Below are 19,165 nucleotides of genomic sequence, written 5' to 3'. Positions count from 1 at the left end.
TGTCTCTCTCTCGCTGTGTCTGTGTCTCGTTTTCGCTGTGTGTCTCTCTCACTTTCGCTGTGTGTGTGTGTGTCTCGCTGTGTCTCTCGGTCTTGCTGTGTGTGTCTCGCTGTCTCGGTCTTTCTGTGTCTCTCTTGCTGTACATCTCTCTCTCATTGTGTGTGTGTCTCTCTCTCGCTCGCTCGATGTGTGATTAAATTCAATTGACTTTATTGACATGGCAAGTTAAATCACTTACATTGTCAAAGTATACATATAAAGAAAAAATAATTATACATACATACATACATACATACATACATACATACATACATACATACATACATGTTTTCCTACTTACATACATGTTTTCCTACTTACAAAGCATGTAGAGGTCTGTCATTTTTATCATATGTACACTTCAACTGTGAGAGACGGAATCTAAAACAAAAATCCAGAAAATCACATTGTATGATTTTTAAGTAATTAATTTGCATTTTAATGCATGACATAAGTATTTGATCACCTACCAACCAGTAAGAATTCCGGCTCTCACAGACCTGTTAGTTTTTCTTTAAGAAGCCCTCTTGTTCTCCACTCATTACCTGTATTAACTGCACCTGTTTGAACTTGTTACCTGTATAAAAGACACCTGTCCACATACTCAATCAAACAGACTCAACCTCTCCACAATGGCCAAGACCAGAGAGCTGTGTAAGGTAATCAGGGATAAAATTGTAGACCTGCACAAGGCTGGGATGGGCTACAGGACAATAGGCAAGCAGCTTGGTGAGAAGGCAACAACTGTTGGCACAATTATTAGAAAATGGAAGACTGTCTGGGGCTCCATGCAAGATCTCACCTCATGGGGCATCATTGGGCTGAGGGATCAGCCCAGAACTACACGGCAGGACCTGGTCAATGACATGAAGAGAGCTGGGACCACAGTCTCAAAGAAAAACATTAGTAACACACTACGCCGTCATGGATTAAAATCCTGCAGCGCACGCAAGGTCCCCCTGCTCAAGCCAGCGCATGTCCAGGCCCGTCTGAAGTTTGCCAATGACCATCTGGATGATCCACAGGAGGAATGGGAGAAGGTCAGGTGGTCTGATGAGACACAAATAGAGCTTTTTGGTCTAAACTCCACTCGCCGTGTTTGGAGGAAGAAGAAGGATGAGTACAACCCCAAGAACACCATCCCAACTGTGAAGCATGGAGGTGGAAACATCATTCCTTGGGGATGCTTTTCTGCAAAGGGAACAGGACGACTGCACCGTATTGAGGGGAGGATGGATGGGGCCATGTATCGCGAGATCTTGGCCAACGACCTCCTTCCCTCAGTAAGAGCATTGAAGATGGGTCGTTGCTGGGTCTTCCGGCATGACAAAGACCTGAAACACACAGCCAGGGCAACTAAGGAGTGGCTCCGTAAGAAGCATCTCAAGGTCCTGGAGTGGCCTAGTCAGTCTCCAGACTTGAACCCAATAGAACATCTGTGGACGGAGCTGAAAGTCCGTATTGCCCAGCGACAGCCCCGAAACCTGAAGGATCTGGAGAAGGTCTGTATGGAGGAGTGGGCCAAAATCCCTGCTGCAGTGTGTGCAAACCTGGTCAAGAACTACAGGAAACGTATGATCTCTGTAATTGCAAACAAAGGTTTCTGTACCAAATATTAAGTTCTGCTTTTCTGATGTATCAAATACTATGTCATGCAATAAAATGCAAATGAATTACTTAAAAATCATACAATGTGATTTTCTGGATTTTTGTTTTAGATTCCGTCTCTCACAGTTGAAGTGTACCTATGATAAAAATTACAGACCTCTACATGCTTTGTAAGTAGGAGAACCTGCAAAATCGTCAGTGTATCAAATACTTGTTCTCCCCACTGTATATGAATGGGACCAACAGCAGTAGTAGTGGTAATGGGATTAGCATTAACAGCAACTACAACAACAATATTAATGAGAATAATAATAATACATTAAAGCAATTGGACCAGTCTCAACATGACTGAGAAGACACATGACATGGTAGGGAAGCCAAAACAAAAGTAAATGGGAAATATTATTGAGCACTTTTCACTGGCTGCAACCTGAGGGTTGAGGCAGGAGGACACTTATTTAGCTGCCAAACTCTGCACATTTTGGCTTTTCACACAATAAATATTTGCTTTTTTCTTCATCTTTTATAGTTTACATTTTTTTGTATTGAATTGGCATTTTGGGAAAGAAATATTCGCTTAGGTCTGAGTATTTGTCACAGTGTAATAGGAAATGCATCTCTGTCTCTACCTCTCCCCTGGAGCAGAGTGAGCACAGCCTGTCCTCTCTGGACAGCCAGGTTTGTCTGTGACGACCGGTCTCTATAGCCAGACTGTGCTCACTGAGTCTGTACCTAGTCAGTGTTTTCCTCAGTTTTCTATCAGTCACAGTGGTCAGATAGTCTGCCACCACGTACTGTCTGTTTAGAGCCAAAAAGCAATGGCTGATTTGGTTGGGCCAGATTTCCTGAGTATTGTCCTGAGGCTCTATGTGGTTGGTTTGGGTTAGTGAACTGAGTCTCAGAACCAGCTGGCTGAGTGGACTCTTCTCTTGTTTCATCTCTTGACGTTGTGTGGTGGAATGTTTTGGGGTCACTTGTTTTTAGATGGTTGTAAAATGTGATGGCAATTTTTTTCTATTGGAATGAGGAGGGGGTATTGGCCCAATTCTGCTCTACATGCTTTACTTGGAGTCTGCGTACAGCAGACCCTTGATTTCAGTGTTGTGTGTATGCACACATGACTGTAAGTCGCTTTGGATAAAAGCGTCTGCTAAATGGCATATATTATTATTATTATTATATTATTGTGTAGGCTGATGCCAGGTTCTGCCGATTTCTTCTAATGTTTTTCCCAATTCGTTAATGTAGATGTTAAATAGTGTTGGACTTATTGGGCAGCCCTGTTTCACTCCACGTCTCTGAGAGAAGAAGTCTGTTTGCTTGTTGCCAATTTTAACCGCACATTTGTTTTTAGTGTACATTGATTTAATAACATCATATGTTTTCCCTCCAATACAACTTTCTGTTTGTTTATAAAAAATACCTTCATGACAAATTGTATCAAATGCTTTCTTGAACTCTACAAAACATGAGTAGATTTAGCCTTTGTTTTGCTTTACTTGTTTGTCAATTGGAGGGTGTAAATGTGGTCTGTTGTACGCTATTTTTTTAGAAACCCAATCTGGCTTCTGCTCAGGACGTTGTGTACATCAAGGAAATCATGTAGTCTGCTATTTATGATACTGCAGAACATTTTCCCCAAGTTGCTGTTAATGCAAATTCCTCTAATTATTTGGGTCAAATTTGTCTCCATTTTTATAGATTGGTGTGATCAATCTTTGGTTCCAAATACTGAGGAAAATGCCTGCAGTGAGGATAATGTTGAAGAGTTTGAGTATAGCCAATTTGAATTTGTGGTCTGTATATTTGATCATTTCATTTAAAATACCATCAGCACCACAGGCCTTTTTGGGTTGGAGAGTGCATCGTTTTCCCCAATAATTCTTCTGTAATTGGGGTATCCACAGGATTCTGATAGTCTTCTGTAAATTGGGGTATCCACAGGATTCTGATAGTCTTTGACTGCTGATTCAAGGATTTGTCATTTTTGTTCTGGGCTCTTTGTTATATTGCTGTAGAGGTTTGCAAAGTGATTTCTCCACATATCCCCATTTTGGAGAGCCAATTCCTTCTGGTAAGGTTTGTTTAATTTATTCCAATTCTCCCAGAAGTGGTTTGATTCTATGGATTCCTCAATTCCATCCAGTTGATTTCTAATGTACTGTTCCTGTTTTGTGCGTAGGGTGTGTTTGTATTGCTTCAGTGTTTCCCCATATTGAAGGAGTTTATTTTTGTTGTCTGGTTCTCTGTTTTGATTAGATATATTTCTGAATGATTTTCTTTGATTTTTGCAATCATTATCAAACCATTTTTCTTGATCTGTTCTTTTTGGTTTTCTCTTACGTTTCTTTAGATTAGGAGGCTAATTTGTCAAATATAAAGTTTGTTCCAAACGGCCAAGTTTACACCTTCATTGCTGTAGGAGAATGTTAAGGCTAAACCGTTGTCCAGGAGAGATTGTATTTTTTGGCTGCTAATTGCTTTTTGGTAATAAAATATAAAATATATTATAAACATATCTTGTGTAATTTCCATTTTTGTATGTTGTTGAATCAAACAGCTGGCCATCACGGTCTAGCCGGTGTTGGTGAGGGAAAGTGTCTGGCAGAGAGATTCACAGTCAAAGTGCTTCTCTATATACTAGTGTCATGAATACATTTAATTTCAAAGCTTTTTTTCGCTGTGTGTGTCTTGCTCTCTCTCTCGCGCTCTGTGTGTCTCGCGCTCTGTGTGTCTGTGCTCTCTCTCGCTGTGTGTGTCTCCTGCTCTCTCTCTCTCGCTGTGTGTGTCTCGTGCTCTTTCGCTCTCTCGCTCTCGCTGTGTGTGTCTCGAGCTCTCGCACTCTCTCTTGCTGTGTGTGTGTGTCTCGCGCTCTGTCTCTCTCTTGCTGTGTGTGTGTCTCGCTCTCTCTCTCGCTGTGTGTGTCTCGAGTGCTCCTCTCTCTCTCTCTCTCTCTCTCTCTGTGTGTGTGTGTCTCGCGCTCTCTGTCTCGCTGTGTCTCTCTCGCGCTCTCTCTCGCTGTGTGTCTCTCTCGCTCTCTCTCTCTTGCTGTGTCTCTCTCGCTCTCTCTCTCTTGCTGTGTGTCTCTCTCTCTTGCTCTCTCGCTGTGTGTGTGTCTCGCTTTCTCTCTCTCTCTCTCTCGCTGTGTGTGTCTCGCTTTCTCTCTCTCTCGCTGTGTGTGTGTCGCTCTCTCTCGCTGTGTGCGTCTCTCCCTCTCTCTCTCTCTGTGTCTCACTCTCTCTCTCTTGCTGTGTGTCTCGCTCTCTCTCTCTCTCTCTCTCTCTCTCGTGTGTGTGTGTGTCTCGCTCTTTCTCACTGTGTGTCGCTGAGATGATTTCTAGGTCTTGACCTTACAACCACATGGATGGTCTATGCGGTCTGGGCCTCTGCCCAATTATTGGCGGCAATGGACTGCAAGATAATACAAATCCTAACATCTTTAGATGGGCAACACTGATAATAAAAAAGTGATTAAAATATTCATGTGATGCTGGGTGAATCAATCAAATGTATTTCATAAAGCCTTGTTTTAAACTCGATAGAAGCCCTTACACTTCATAGTTGTATTTTCAATTGACTTATGCAATTTGAATGAGGGGAAAACCATTGTGAATATTGACAGAGGTAGAAATGACTAGCAGAAAACAAGCATTTTATCGATTGAGTGCAATATGAGAAAGGAAACTTTGAGTAGTGAAAATTACGGAATAGTTTTTAGGTTGACATTTTAGAAAATGTATATTCCCGCCCTACTGGTTGAGAGAAACTGCTCAGCATTTTTTATGTCTGTTCACAATGTGTTTCTATTGGGCTAGTGCACTGCACAAACCCTGTCAAAGTATTATTGTCTTGGTGTTGTCTGCAGAACCGTAGGAGCATTGATGTGGACGTCGCTGCTCCCGTCACATTGTAGGGTTCACAAAGTCCTGTTCCTCACCCGACCTCCAGATTTTACTACGATTGTGAAAAATGGTCTGGGACGAGAAAAAAGTATTCTGATATCGAGCTGCAGTGTATTCCCATATCCTGCCGTAAGATCTGTTCTTGGTCTTTGCACCAAAACAGAACATTTTATGTCCGCTGGGATGAATACAGTACCCTCATGAAATGTCCTGGTCTGGGACAATATGATATTCTATGTATGTGGTCAAGATATTGATGAAATATATCCCAAACAAAATATAACAGTTCATACAAGGAAATCAGTAAATATAAATAAATTCATTAGGCCCTAATCTATGGATTTCACATGACTGGGCAGCAGCCCCACCAACTGGGTTGCCAGGCCCAGCCAATCAGAATGAGTTTATCCCCACAAAAGGGCCTTATGAGACAGAAATACTCCTCAGTTTCATCGGCTGTCCAGGTGGCTGGTCTGACGATCCAGCAGGTGAAGCCAGATGTAGAAATCCTGGGCTGGCGTGGTTACACGTGGTCTACGGTTGTAAGGCCGGTTGGATGTACTGGTTGAAAAATGAACATTAAATTCTCTGGCAACGGCTTTGGTGGACATTCCTGCAGTCAGCATGCCTATTGCACACTCCCTCAAACCCACATTTTACTGTCCCCAGCACATGGTGCACCTGTGTGATGCTTCTGTTGTAACAGTCTCTTGATATGCCACACCTGTCAGGTGGATGGATTATCTTGACAAAGGAGAAATGCTCACTAACAGGGATGTAAACAAAATTGGAAAGAAATATGATTTTTGTGCGTATGGAACATTTCTGGGATCTTTTTATTTCAGCTCATGAACAAGGGATGAACACTACATGTTGCATAAAAAAATAGATTCAGTAGAGTTTCCCCTTCCATTTTAGAGCAAATGGATTACCACTATCTAATCTCCCCAGTTGTCTTATAGGGGAGGAATTGAAAGGATGGCGGATGGCATAACTCATCTTCACACCTACAATGAGCTCTGTGGAAAAGGTGTTTCCCCTATCAAACCTAGTCAGTTGGGAAACCCATACAGATTCAGTGATCTTTTGCTATTCATACCTGACACTTGTTGGTCTGTATCATCACAGAACTGTCCCTGTGCATGTCCTCATTCCAACACACGATGGCTATGGTTAGATTTGTATCAGGAGGGATGAAGGTGGGGAAATATCATGAATACATCAAATTCGGAAGTATCGCTCCTGTTTCCATGAGCGCATTCATACTCCCCTGTAAAAACCCTTTACATTTGTGTTAGGTATTTATCATTTGATTTGGTGGATGTGGCTTTCTCAGAGTAACAGGAATGATTTAGCCAAATTGCAGATTGATTTAGACTGTTGGTATTACCTTTTTTGAATCACCCTAATGCGGAACATTTCTTAACTGGCCACTTCACACAGCCACTAAGTGGAGTAGGAAAAAGGGTTCTAGTCACCGATTCCACTTTCTCTCGCTGTAACGTTAGCTAGACTGGGTGAAGGGAAAAATACATTTTTAACACTGCCTTTTTCAGAAATGTATGATTTGAAAGATATATTTTTTAGAACGAACAGCTCTCTGGTCAGATATTATGCCATTTTGAAACTTAAGGAGCTCCTACACCGAGTCATATTTGACAGACACCCACCACAATATGAAAACGTTCACCCTCTGGAACTTCCTCTGATGTTTTCCATTCTCGACCTGACTGGGAGCCTCAAAACCCCTCTGTAGTCCCTAACAGATGACATATATATATATTTTGTTTAAATATTGTTTGAAATTGTCATCCAGGACAACTGTGATTGCCTGCAGACTGGCCGTGTCTAGTACAGGCAGGGCTTTAAATGTAATATAATACATCACTGGGTAGGAGCACAGTTTTATTTTTTTAGGAGCATCAAAAAATATATACTTTTTTAATTGATTATCGCCATTTTGGGTCTTTGAATTTCTAGTTACTTTTGTGCCATTAAAAACTAAATCTAACAGTCTAAAAACCATTTAGTTTATCATAAAAGTTCAAATGTTGATACAAAACCTGTAATTGGTTGAATATCAGGTTTCGACATAAACTAACAGCACTACCTATGCATTACATTGGAAATTGTAGACTGTCAAGTTTATTGCTCTGATATGGTCTGATATGATATTGATTTCCTGAAGAATCTATCCCGTTTTCTTTCTTTCTGTGCCCCCATGTTTGGATGTACTGGTAATTAAGTAACCGAGTTGTTAGCCATCTAATGATGCTACATAGGCTGAACAAGGTGTCAACAAATGAACATGTGGTTTTAGAACAGCCTACGAAATGGTTTATGACTGTATGGCCAATTCACGATAGGAAGAAAAAAACATTTCCCCAGTATTATGGGTCATGTCTTCTGTTTACCTGTTTGTGCTAGATACAATCTGTTTTTGCTGTAGTAATGGTGCAACCATGACAGTAAGGCTCACTTTTATCTGTAGGGCACGCTAAAACAATAGTACAGCGAAGCCCAATCATTACAACTGATATGGCTGATTATGTTTCTAGGCACATGGTGCTCCCACAATGTCAGGTTGCACAGCAAAATATTTTGGTGTATGGGACCAAAACGGACACACTTTTTAGAGCTCTGAGTACAGGGTTTACTCTAGCTTTCATAGTCAGATGCCACAGTCAAAATTGGATGCTACAATTAGCTTTTTGGACATAGGTTAGGTTTTAAATAACATTTTTAAGAAGAGTAACTGTAGAACTTGTCAGGGTTCATCTTCAAGGTTTTATGGCAGACTGCACCTATTGGTGCATTACCGCCACCTAAATGATCCTAATTCAGACCTGGGACACCAGGTGAGTGCAATTAAATACCAGGTAGAAACAAAACCCAGAAGTGTTTCGGACCTCCAGGACCGGAATTGGGCAGCCATGATAGTAGCCTATCCCTTACACACATGAGTAGCCCCACTTCCCAATCCATGAAAAAGACAATGGGGCCATACTTGTGAACATAAGCAACAATCTAGGGTTGCCTACCCCTGCTTAGCCCAATGCACCAAATTATTAGACGATATTTAAGGACATTATTTAACTTATTTGTTGTCTGTTATCAACATATGGGAAAAATAGGCATTTGATCTATGAACATGTATTTTTGAACAGAGTAGCTATTTTCATTAGCTATAGAAATACACGTAAATGCTGAGGATAGAGATTTTGCCAGTGCCAACACCCCCCTCAAAAGTTTCCGATACCAAAATGAGTGCATTCACAAACATGTAAAGAGGAGAAGCCCAGTTGGGGGGAATACATGTGCAATGTATCTCCATATTAAAGAAATCCACTGGAACATATTCTGTAGGAGAGCTGGGAGATTTTTATTTACTGGCAGTGAACTGTTCAGGTGTCAGACTGTCATTCCCACTACCTGCTTTGTGGAGGCGGAGCAGTGTATCTCTCCAAATACCGCGGTTTAACAGAGTTGTTGGGTATTTTTTGTTTTTATAAAAACAGGCTAGCCGTTTATGTTCTGAAAATGGCCTACATTTCTCCCCTCTACATTTTCTGATATAAAACTGCCTAGCATACCCATATGTTAAGAACAGACAACGAATATGTAGTGAAATATTGTTGTTGATTGATGTTGTCTTGTTATGTTAAGGGTGAGACTGCATCGCTACATCTTCCACAACCTCCTAAAGTAGAATAGGGCTGTTTATCCCATCTTTCTGTTTTATCATCTGATGCTAAGTTGCAGAATATATTGTCTGCACAGAGCGTCCCAGCAGTGTATTGGCGTGCTCTTTTCTGCTTGTATTAATAGTCTCTCCCCTTTAACTGTCTTATTTGCCCCATTGTTACGCCGTCCAATAATCAGGGATCGAGGTTGTTGGAGAGGATCAGCTTGAGCAAAGTCAGGTGTAGAATGAATCACTGATCAACAAATTGTATAACCTGGCAAATATTATGCTTTGTGCTATTAAGATTCATATAGGTGACCCCCCCCCCCACCACCAAACACTCACACACAACCAGACATTGGATGATTGATTAGAGACAGCTTGCATAAATTAAAGAGTGTTTCCAATGATTTTTTCCCTGCTTGATAAAGATCGAAATACAAACCGTCTGGCTTTAGCCATGTCATCTGATGTTACAAGCTGCAAAAGCTATGCATTTTGAGCTGGAGAGCTAATTTCACTAAATGGTTGCTTACGTTTACAAGTATGAGAGAGAGATGTTTGAACTTGTGATTTATATTCTTTGTTTATTCAAAGTAGGTTGGTTTGTTTCAAGTGCTGTAGTTGTTTTTGTTAAAGGGTAAGAACCATACATTTTTACTCACAGAAGTAACACAGTGTGGTCAAAGACCAACTTGGGTGAAGTCACTATCTGGTTACCTTTAAGTACAAACAGTTATATGTAACTGCATATAACATTCTTTGATAACTGGTTAGACATGGTTATGTATTTCCAAAACGTTGGTTTACTTTAATGTAGCTGTAAACTAGGTAAAATTCCCGACGGCTAGTATTACCGTTTTCACATTTTTATTGTCATTTAAAACCGTGTTTGGAAAAACTCACAGTAAATACTGTCCAGCAGCAACCAAAGTTAGCAACAGTCTGATACAGGCGCAGCATGCAACCTGGGTTTTGTTTTGTGTGTGAACATGGCGGAAGGCGGTGACAGCGCTCTGGAGATTTTTCAGCCTTCTAAAGAGGACCAAATCTGAAGTGTGGTCGTATTTGGGGTTTTACAAGAGTGAAACTTAATTGAAAATGGTCACCCTGTCTCCAGAACAGAAAGAAAAACGCTTCGAACGGGGGCAACACTTCAAATCTCTTGAGTCATCTTCGTGACCACCACCTTCTACTTTACAGCAAATGCAAGGTAAGTTAACTTTTAGCTCAATGCATGATGTGGGGACTTCGGAATGGGGGAAAATGTCATGGTTTGTCTAATTTGCTAATAGCTTGTCCATAATGTAAACTGAAGCTTTCAGTGTTACTACTCTTGTTAAAACACTGCACGGTGTTCTGCTGCTGTATGCGTCGTGTCTGCAGACTCTATTCTCCCATTGCACACGATAACATGTTATGTAGTTTAGTCACCCAAACAACAGATTTTGTTCCTTTAAAATCCGGCAGTCGTCGACTTGGTTGAAAAAGTGTTCCAACGGGAGAAACACTATAAACTCCTATACAAGACTCCTATATATGTCAATTGTTGGGCTCATTGCAATTACTATCACTGTCTTCTTAAGACTCATTTGTATTTATGTAAATTGTGCATGGGGTCATTGAATATACTCAAATGCAAGACGGACTGTGAGTAATTATAATATAACAACACATAATAATAATAATAATAATAATAATAATAATAATAGTAATAATAATACACTTGCTATTCCCTTGTTTACAGAGTGGGCGTGCAGCAAACCCTGTCCTCTGGACCAGTGAAAGCGAGGGTGGTCAACACAATCCATTACCACACCCCAGACTGGCAACTGGAATCAAACTGCCTGGAAACGCATTTCTTCCCAGAAGATCACTCGGCTCAGAAGATCAGAGAGTTCTTTGAGAATATGCTGGAAGAGTGGGGGATAAGCAAGAAAGACCTGGTCTGCATAACCACAGAAAACGCAACAAACATGACCAAGGCTTTTGAAGAGTTCCCAGATCTGTGGCTTGGGTGCTTTGACCATAATTTGAACTTGGCCATCTCAAAGGCTCTGAAAATTCAGAGAGTTGACACAGCAGTTAAGGCCTGCCGTCATCTGGTCCGCGGCTTCTCAAGGAGCTGGAAGAGAAGGCAAGAACTGTGAGAAAAGCAAGCTGCCCTCAACGTGCCACAGAAGGCTCTGATCCATGATGTGGTGACCCGATGGGGATCTACACACAAGATGCTTGAGCGTTTCCTCAGCCAACAGCAGCCGGTCTGTGTGACACTGGCTGGGGAAAGAGGAACATGGCATCTGATGCCCAAAGATGCCGACATAAGTGTCATGGAGCAACTGTGCCAGCTCCTTGAACCTCTGAGAAAGTTTACAGATGCACTTGCCTCAGAGACATGAGTGACATTGTCAGCCATCAAGCCTGTCCTGGACCACATCACCTGTGATGTTCTGATGGAAAAGGATACGGAGCCATTCCTGACCAAGGAGATGAAAGGGATAATGAGAGAAGACCTTAACAACAGATACACAGAGAAGGCAAAGAGAGTCATCCACATGGCTTGTTTCATTGACCCCAACTTCAAAAGGAGCTTTTTAGATAAGCCTGAAGCTGTAAAAGTTGACACTGACAGCTGTGTCCAGGGGGTGCTGAAGCTGGTAGCTACACAAGTCAGGGAATAACCACAAAGCACCAGCATCACCTCCACCACCAACGCCCTCACAGTGGCATCGGAGGGGAAAGGCCTGTCCGGGTCACTGAGAAAGACTACTACTACTACTATTATTACTACTACAACTAGTACTACTACTACTACTAGTACTAACACCACCACTACCTACTAGTACTAACACCACCACTACCTACTAGCACTAACACCACCACTACCTACTAGCACTAACACCACCACTACCTACTAGCACTAACACCACCACTACCTACTAGCACTAACACCACCACTACCTACTAGTACTAACACCACCACTACCTACTAGTACTAACACCACCACTACCTACTAGTACTAACACCACCACTACCTAACACCACCACTACCTACTAGCACTAACACCACCACTACCTACTAGCACTAACACCACCACTACCTACTAGCACTAACACCACCACTACCTACTAGCACTAACACCACCACTACCTACTAGCACTAACACCACCACTACCTACTAGCACTAACACCACCACTACCTACTAGTACTAACACCACCACTACCTACTAGTACTAACACCACCACTACTACTAGTACTAACACCACCACTACCTACTAGTACTAACACCACCACTACCTACTAGTACTAACACCACCACTACCTACTAGTACTAACACCACACACCTACTAGTACTAACACCACCACTACCTACTAGTACTAACACCACCACTACCTACTAGTACTAACACCACCACTACCTACTAGTACTAACACCACCACACCACCACTACCTACTAGTACTAACACCACCACTACCTACTAGTACTAACACCACCACTACCTACTAGTACTAACACCACCACTACCTACTAGTACTACCACCACTACCTACTAGTACACCACTACCTACTAGTACTAACACCACCACTACCTACTAGTACTAACACCACCACTACTACTAGTACTAACACCACCACTACCTACTAAGTACTAGTACTAACACCACCACTACTACCTACTAACACCACCACTACTACTAGCACTAACACCACCACTACCTACTAACACCACCACTACCTAACACCACCACACCTACCAGTACTAGTACTAACACCACCACTACCTACTAGTACTAACACCACCACTACCTACTAGTACTAACACCACCACTACCTACTAGTACTAACACCACCACTACCTACTAGTACTAACACCACCACTACCTACTAGCACTAACACCACCACTACCTACTAGCACTAACACCACCACTACCTACTAGCACTAACACCACCACTACCACCACTACCTACTAGTACTAACACCACCACTACCTACTAGTACTAACACCACCACTACCTACTAGCACTAACACCACCACTACCTACTAGCACTAACACCACCACTACCTACTAGCACTAACACCACCACTACCTACTAGCACTAACACCACCACTACCTACTAGTACTAACACCACCACTACCTACTAGTACTAACACCACCACTACCTACTAGTACTAACACCACCACTACCTACTAGTACTAACACCACCACTACCTACTAGTACTAACACCACCACTACCTACTAGTACTAACACCACCACTACTACTAGTACTAACACCACCACTACTACTAGTACTATTGGTTAGAGTGTTGGACTAGTAACCAAAAGGTTGCAAGGTTGAATCCCCGAGCTGACAAGGTAAAAATCTGTCATTCTGCCCCTAAACAAGGCAGTTAACCCACTGTTCCTCATTGACTTTCTGAGTTAAATGACTTGCCTAGTGACCTTAACTGACTTGCCTAGTTAAATAAAGGTTAAAAAATAAATAAATAAAAAATACACTGGGGTTGCTTACCAAGATGACATTGAATGTTCCTGGGTGGCCTAGTTATATTTTCAAGCCGATTAAAGTAAAAACTGGCAAGACTTGAAAATGGCTGTCTAGCCATGATCAACAGCCACTTGAAAGAGCTTGAAGAATAAGAACAAATTATTACATTTACATTACATTTAAGTCATTTAGCAGACGCTCTTATCCAGAGCGACTTACAAATTGGTGCATTCACCTTATGACATCCAGTGGAACAGCCACTTTACAATAGTGCATCTAAATCTTTTAAGGGGGGTGAGAAGGATTACTTTATCCTATCCTAGGTATTCCTTAAAGAGGTGGGGTTTCAGGTGTCTCCGGAAGGTGGTGATTGACTCCGCTGTCCTGGCGTCGTGAGGGAGTTTGTTCCACCATTGGGGGCCAGAGCAGCGAACAGTTTTGACTGGGCTGAGCGGGAACTGTACTTCCTCAGTGGTAGGGAGGCGAGCAGGCCAGAGGTGGATGAACGCAGTGCCCTTGTTTGGGTGTAGGGCCTGATCAGAGCCTGGAGGTACTGAGGTGCCGTTCCCCTCACAGCTCCGTAGGCAAGCACCATGGTCTTGTAGCGGATGTGAGCTTCAACTGGAAGCCAGTGGAGAGAGCGGAGGAGCGGGGTGACGTGAGAGAACTAATTATGTGCGAAATATTGTACAATCCCAGTGTGCAAATCTCTTAGACTTACCTAGAAAGACTCACAGCTGTAATTACTTCCTAACATGTGTTCACTCAGGGGTGTGAATACTTATGTAAATTAGATATTTTTCTATGACATTTTCAATATATTTGCAAAAATGTATAAAACATGTTTTCACTTTGTTATTATGGGGTATTATATGTAGAAAGGTGAATGTTTTTATTTAATATATTTTGAATTCAGGCTGCTGTCAAGGGGTAGGAATACTTTCTGAAGGCACTGTATCTACCTCAAATACCTTGTAAACCTGCACCGTGATCTGGTTCCCCTGTATATAGCTCCATTCTTGTGTATTTTATTCCTTGTGTTAATATTTTTATAATAATTGAACTCTGAATTGTTGGGAAGGGCTCGTAAGCAAGCATTTCACGGTAAAGTCTACAACCGTTAAATTTAGCGCATGTGTCAAATAACATTTGATAACCCAGTAAAATCCCATTTTGACTGCACTGCCTCTTTAAAGAAGGTTCAATACCACAGCTTTTGCAGAATGTCAGTTTGAGTTTAAAAAAAAAGTTGTATCTTTCACATTGTGATGTGTGTAGCGATATCTGACTACAATGGGAATTCTGCACTAACCAACGAGGAAAAACCCACCATCTCCAACCACCACAACCTGTCCCACTGGAGAGACCACTAGGGGTTTACCAAAACCACTGACACCTGCTTGTCAGCCTTCCAAAATGTTGTGGCATGTTAGACATACTTCTGTGGTTGATTCGAGAATGTTTTTCATTGCTGCAAAAGGAAACTATTTGTTCTTTCAGGTGTACTGTTATGAGACAGGGAAACGAGGCCAGAGATGATGCTTGTGCAAGTTGACTTACTTCTGCTCACCACAGGACCCTCAGTTAACACTAAATATCCCCTTATATTGACCCCTAGTGTGATTACAGTAGTAAACCCAACTTTGTTTCAAGTGTTTGTGCTAGCAGACATGGAGCACACTTGATAGAGAGAGGTTGACAATGTTTTGGCTCTCTTGAAACCCCAAGGCTGGGAATTCCTGTGTTGGCAAGGTAGCTCAAAAACATGCTGCACCTGTTAGTGTGAGAACTGACAGGCAAATATTGGTTACCCGTGTTGCATGAGGTGAAGTTCATGTTTACTTTATATGCATACATTGGAAACCTTAGTAGCACGTAAAACATTTGACACAGTCAATGGGTTTATGGTGTACAGGCTAAATGAGGAGCAGCTATACCCCTCAGATGTCACTGGTGTTAAAGATTCCACTCATCAAAAAATCTCTGCACACTGCATTATTCTGTCAAATTTATAGGGGCATTTTATTTTTCTTCTTTTCGAGGCTTTTTTAAAATCCTAAATTACAGAACGAGCTCATATGGCCCTTGCCTTTTGGGTCTCGTCCTGTTAGAGAGGTGAACCCTGCTGAACAACACCCACAACGCAGGGTCTGTCTACTAAAGTTCTTCATAGGTCCAAAAAGGATCTGTCCCAAAATGGATCTGTGGCTTTGCTACCCTACCCAATTTGTCAGACCCATTCTGAAAAGGCCCGTAGAAAAAGACTTGCCAGTTCGGATGTGAAAGACCCGTTCCGATCAAAGAGTAGAAAGAGAGAGCGAAAGAAACCTACCATGCACTGCCAGCGCCATCAATAAGCTAGTGTTATTGGCCAAATGATCCACAGTCAGTGTCCTTAAACTGCCTATACATGTTTTTTAAATATACACCACCGTTCAAAAGTTTAGGGTCACTTAGAAATGTCCTTGTTTTGAAAGAAAAGCAAATGTTTTTGTCCATTAAAATAACATCAAATTCATCAGAAATACAGTGTAGACATGGTTAATGTTGTAAATGACTATTGTAGCTGGAAACGGCAGATTTATTTAATGGAATATCTGCATAGGTGTACAGAGGCCCATTATCAGCAACCATCACTCCTGTGTTCCAATGGCACTTTGTGTTAGCTAATCCAAGTTTATAATTTTAAAAGGCTAATTGATCATTAGAAAACCCTTCTGCAATTATGTTAGCACAGCTGAAAACTGTTGTTCTGATTAAAGAAGCAATAAAACTGGCCTTCTTTAGACTAGTTGAGTATCTGGAACATCAGCATTTGTGGGTTCAATTACAGGCTCAAAATGGCCAGAAACAAAGACCTTTCTTCTGAAACTCATCCGTCTATTCTTGTTCTGAGAAATGAAGGCTATTCCATGCGATAAATTGCCAAGAAACTGAAGATCTCGTACAATGCTGTGTACTACTCCCTTCACAGAACAGCGCAAATGGTCTCTAACCAGAATAGAAAGTGGAGTGGGAGGCCCCGGTGCACAACTGAGCAAGTGGACAAGTACATTAGAGTGTCTAGTTTGAGAACCAGACACCTTACAAGTCCTCAACTGGCAGCTTCATTAAATAGTACCCACCAGTCTCAACGTCAACAGTGAAGAGGCAACTCCGGGTTGCTGGCCTTCTAGGCAGAGATGCAAAGAAAAAGCCATATCTCAGACTGGCCAATAAAAAGAAAAGATTAAGATGGGCAAAAGAACATAGCCATTGGACAGAGGAACTCTGCCTATAAAAGTTTTGACTTCCTGTATATTCTGCTGTTCATAGTGAACCACAAAGTCCAGTATTCATAGTGAATGCAGATACCGCCCCACTAGATACCCACAAACTTGCAGAATTGTTTACTTCGATTGACCAACACGCAGTAATCTCAGAATTTCTCTACGCAAGATGTTTTTGAAAAAATTTGTTTTTCACTAATGTTTATCATGCCCGTGTGGTGTTCTGTTTGTCTGGCTGTGCTAACTATACGGAACAAAAATATGAACACAACGTGTAAAGTGTTAGTCCTATGTTTCATGAGCTGAAATTAAAGATCTCAGAAATGTTCCATATGCACAAAAAGCTTATTTCTCTAAAATGTTGTGAGCAAATTTGTTTACAACCCTGTTAGTGAGCATTTCTCATTTGCCAGGATAATCCATCCACCTGACAGGTGCGGCATATCAAGAAGCTGATTTTTAGACAAGATTGTAATTGTCTGGTCAGTTCTGCCCAAAGGATTGTGTTAGTGTTCGCTACCCTTTCAAAAAAGCCCGCCTTGGGGAGGGACAAGCCAGGCCTCGAAGCACCGCTCCACACTAGTTGTAATCTTTCAGAGACTGGAAGAATGTGTCAGCTTGTATATTTAGCAATGGATCTGCCAATAGGAACATTGCTGAAAGAGGTCCAATGGCTCTATCAAAAAAGGACAACAATATCTACAAGAAGAAAATGTATAGTGCAGTCAGTATAACAGAGCTCCCGCCATCCCCTCCTCATTAATACACCGGAAGCTGTTATAGGATGTTTCACTCAGCGCGTGAAACCCAGACCTGCCTTCCTCCTGGGTGATTATGTGTGAAACACATCTCACTGACCTAGAAATTCCTCGAACATGATGGATACAAACCCAGATTCCCCAAGGGTGTGAAATTCCCCTTTTTGTACTTAAATTTCGTTTTTTTTTTCTTGTCAATTTTCACATGTATGTGGTACATTTTCGCAACTCTTAATACAAAACTCAAATCAGATCATCAAAAAGGCCGTTTCAAAACTCTAAGCACATTTTCAATTGACTAAGTACAACACATAACTTAATCAGTGTTTCATCGAGATATACATGTTTGACATAGCATTACATGTTCACATAAAGTAATTGCCTTTCCAAATGCAATGCTCACATTAATATTGATATGTGTAACGATATTCGTAGGTGGTAGAATGTGAAGAGGACCAAGGTGATTTAGATGCACTATTGTAAAGTGGCTGTTCCACTGGATGTCATAAGGTGAATGCACCAATTTGTAAGTCGCTCTGGATAAGAGCGTCTGCTAAATGACTTAAATGTAATGTAAATGTGCAGCGTGGTACGTGTTCATGGTAAATTTAATGAAGAAACTGAACACTAGAACAAAAAAGCGAACGACCGAAACAGTTTTGGCTGGTGCAGACACACAACAGAAAACAACCACCCACAAACCAGAGTGGGAAAACAGGCTACCTAAGTATGGTTCTCAATCAGAGACAACGATTGACAGCTGCCTATTATTGGGAACCATACCAGGCCAAACATAGAAATACCAAACATAGAACAAAAACATTGAATGCCCACCCCAACTCACACCCTGACCAACCTAAAATAGAAACATACAACGGGAACTAAGATCAGGACGTGACAATATGATTCTATTCTCATTTTTAAAATAAATGTTACTATTACTTAATCTGTCTGGTCTTAATTGATAAATACTAAACCATTTGGTAAACCTATAGATTTTAAACTGGTTTGTCCACTACAGATTTTGTGAGCCACATAATGAAAATGTTGGCCTATGTCTCCAAAGTAGGAATGTATAGTATGATATACAGTGCATTTGGAAAGTATTGACCCCTTCACTTTTTCCACATTTTGTTACATTACAGCTTATTCTAAAATTGATTGATGAGGATTTGATTTAATCTACACACAATACAAATGATGACAAAGCGAAGTTATTTAGCATTTTTTGCAAATCTATTAAAATGAAAAAACAGCTACCTTGTGTAAATAACTGTTCAGACCCTTTGCTATGAGACTGAAAATAAATTGAGCTCCGGTGCATCCTGTTTCCATTGATCATCCTTGAGCTGTTTCTACAACTTGATTGGAGTCCACCTGTGGTAAATTCAATTGATTAGAC

At 41.4% G+C, this 19,165-nt stretch overlaps 1 protein-coding gene and 1 long non-coding RNA gene across 34 annotated transcripts in view; one reads left to right on the top strand and one right to left on the bottom strand.

The window, feature by feature from the left end:
- adad1 (adenosine deaminase domain containing 1 (testis-specific)) overlaps positions 1 to 11,130 on the top strand; it is a 36,925-nt gene extending 25,795 nt beyond the window's left edge. For 5 of the 6 annotated variants that reach the window (XM_035766032.2, XM_052510821.1, XM_052510811.1 and 2 more), the window contains exon 14: positions 10,982 to 11,130. The gene's annotated coding sequence lies outside the window, so the exon portion shown is untranslated. Of the gene's footprint in view, positions 1 to 3,348; positions 4,119 to 10,981 lie in introns of those variants that run through there. The other variant, XM_052510808.1, reaches the window with a different exon arrangement.
- An 819-nt stretch (positions 11,131 to 11,949) lies between these two features.
- On the bottom strand, positions 11,950 to 13,536 carry LOC127925738 (uncharacterized). Of its 28 annotated transcripts, XR_008122153.1 has the most exons (6): positions 13,358 to 13,536; positions 13,024 to 13,123; positions 12,692 to 12,766; positions 12,584 to 12,658; positions 12,312 to 12,411; positions 12,125 to 12,270 (listed from the first exon to the last, which is right to left on the bottom strand). It is a non-coding gene; the product is annotated as an uncharacterized LOC127925738 (long non-coding RNA). The 28 variants fall into 28 exon arrangements; XR_008122155.1 differs by lacking the exons at positions 12,584 to 12,658; positions 12,692 to 12,766 and adding an exon at positions 11,950 to 12,095 and having other exon boundaries at positions 12,196 to 12,270; positions 12,312 to 12,560; XR_008122130.1 differs by lacking the exon at positions 12,584 to 12,658 and having other exon boundaries at positions 12,312 to 12,560; positions 13,024 to 13,173; positions 13,258 to 13,536.
- Positions 13,537 to 19,165: the final 5,629 nt, after the last annotated feature.

Source organism: Oncorhynchus keta, chromosome 4, assembly GCF_023373465.1.
Source record: "Oncorhynchus keta strain PuntledgeMale-10-30-2019 chromosome 4, Oket_V2, whole genome shotgun sequence".
Taxonomy (NCBI): domain Eukaryota; kingdom Metazoa; phylum Chordata; class Actinopteri; order Salmoniformes; family Salmonidae; genus Oncorhynchus; species Oncorhynchus keta.
Note: the sequence above shows the minus strand (reverse complement) of the source record. Positions and strands in the feature narration are given on the sequence as shown.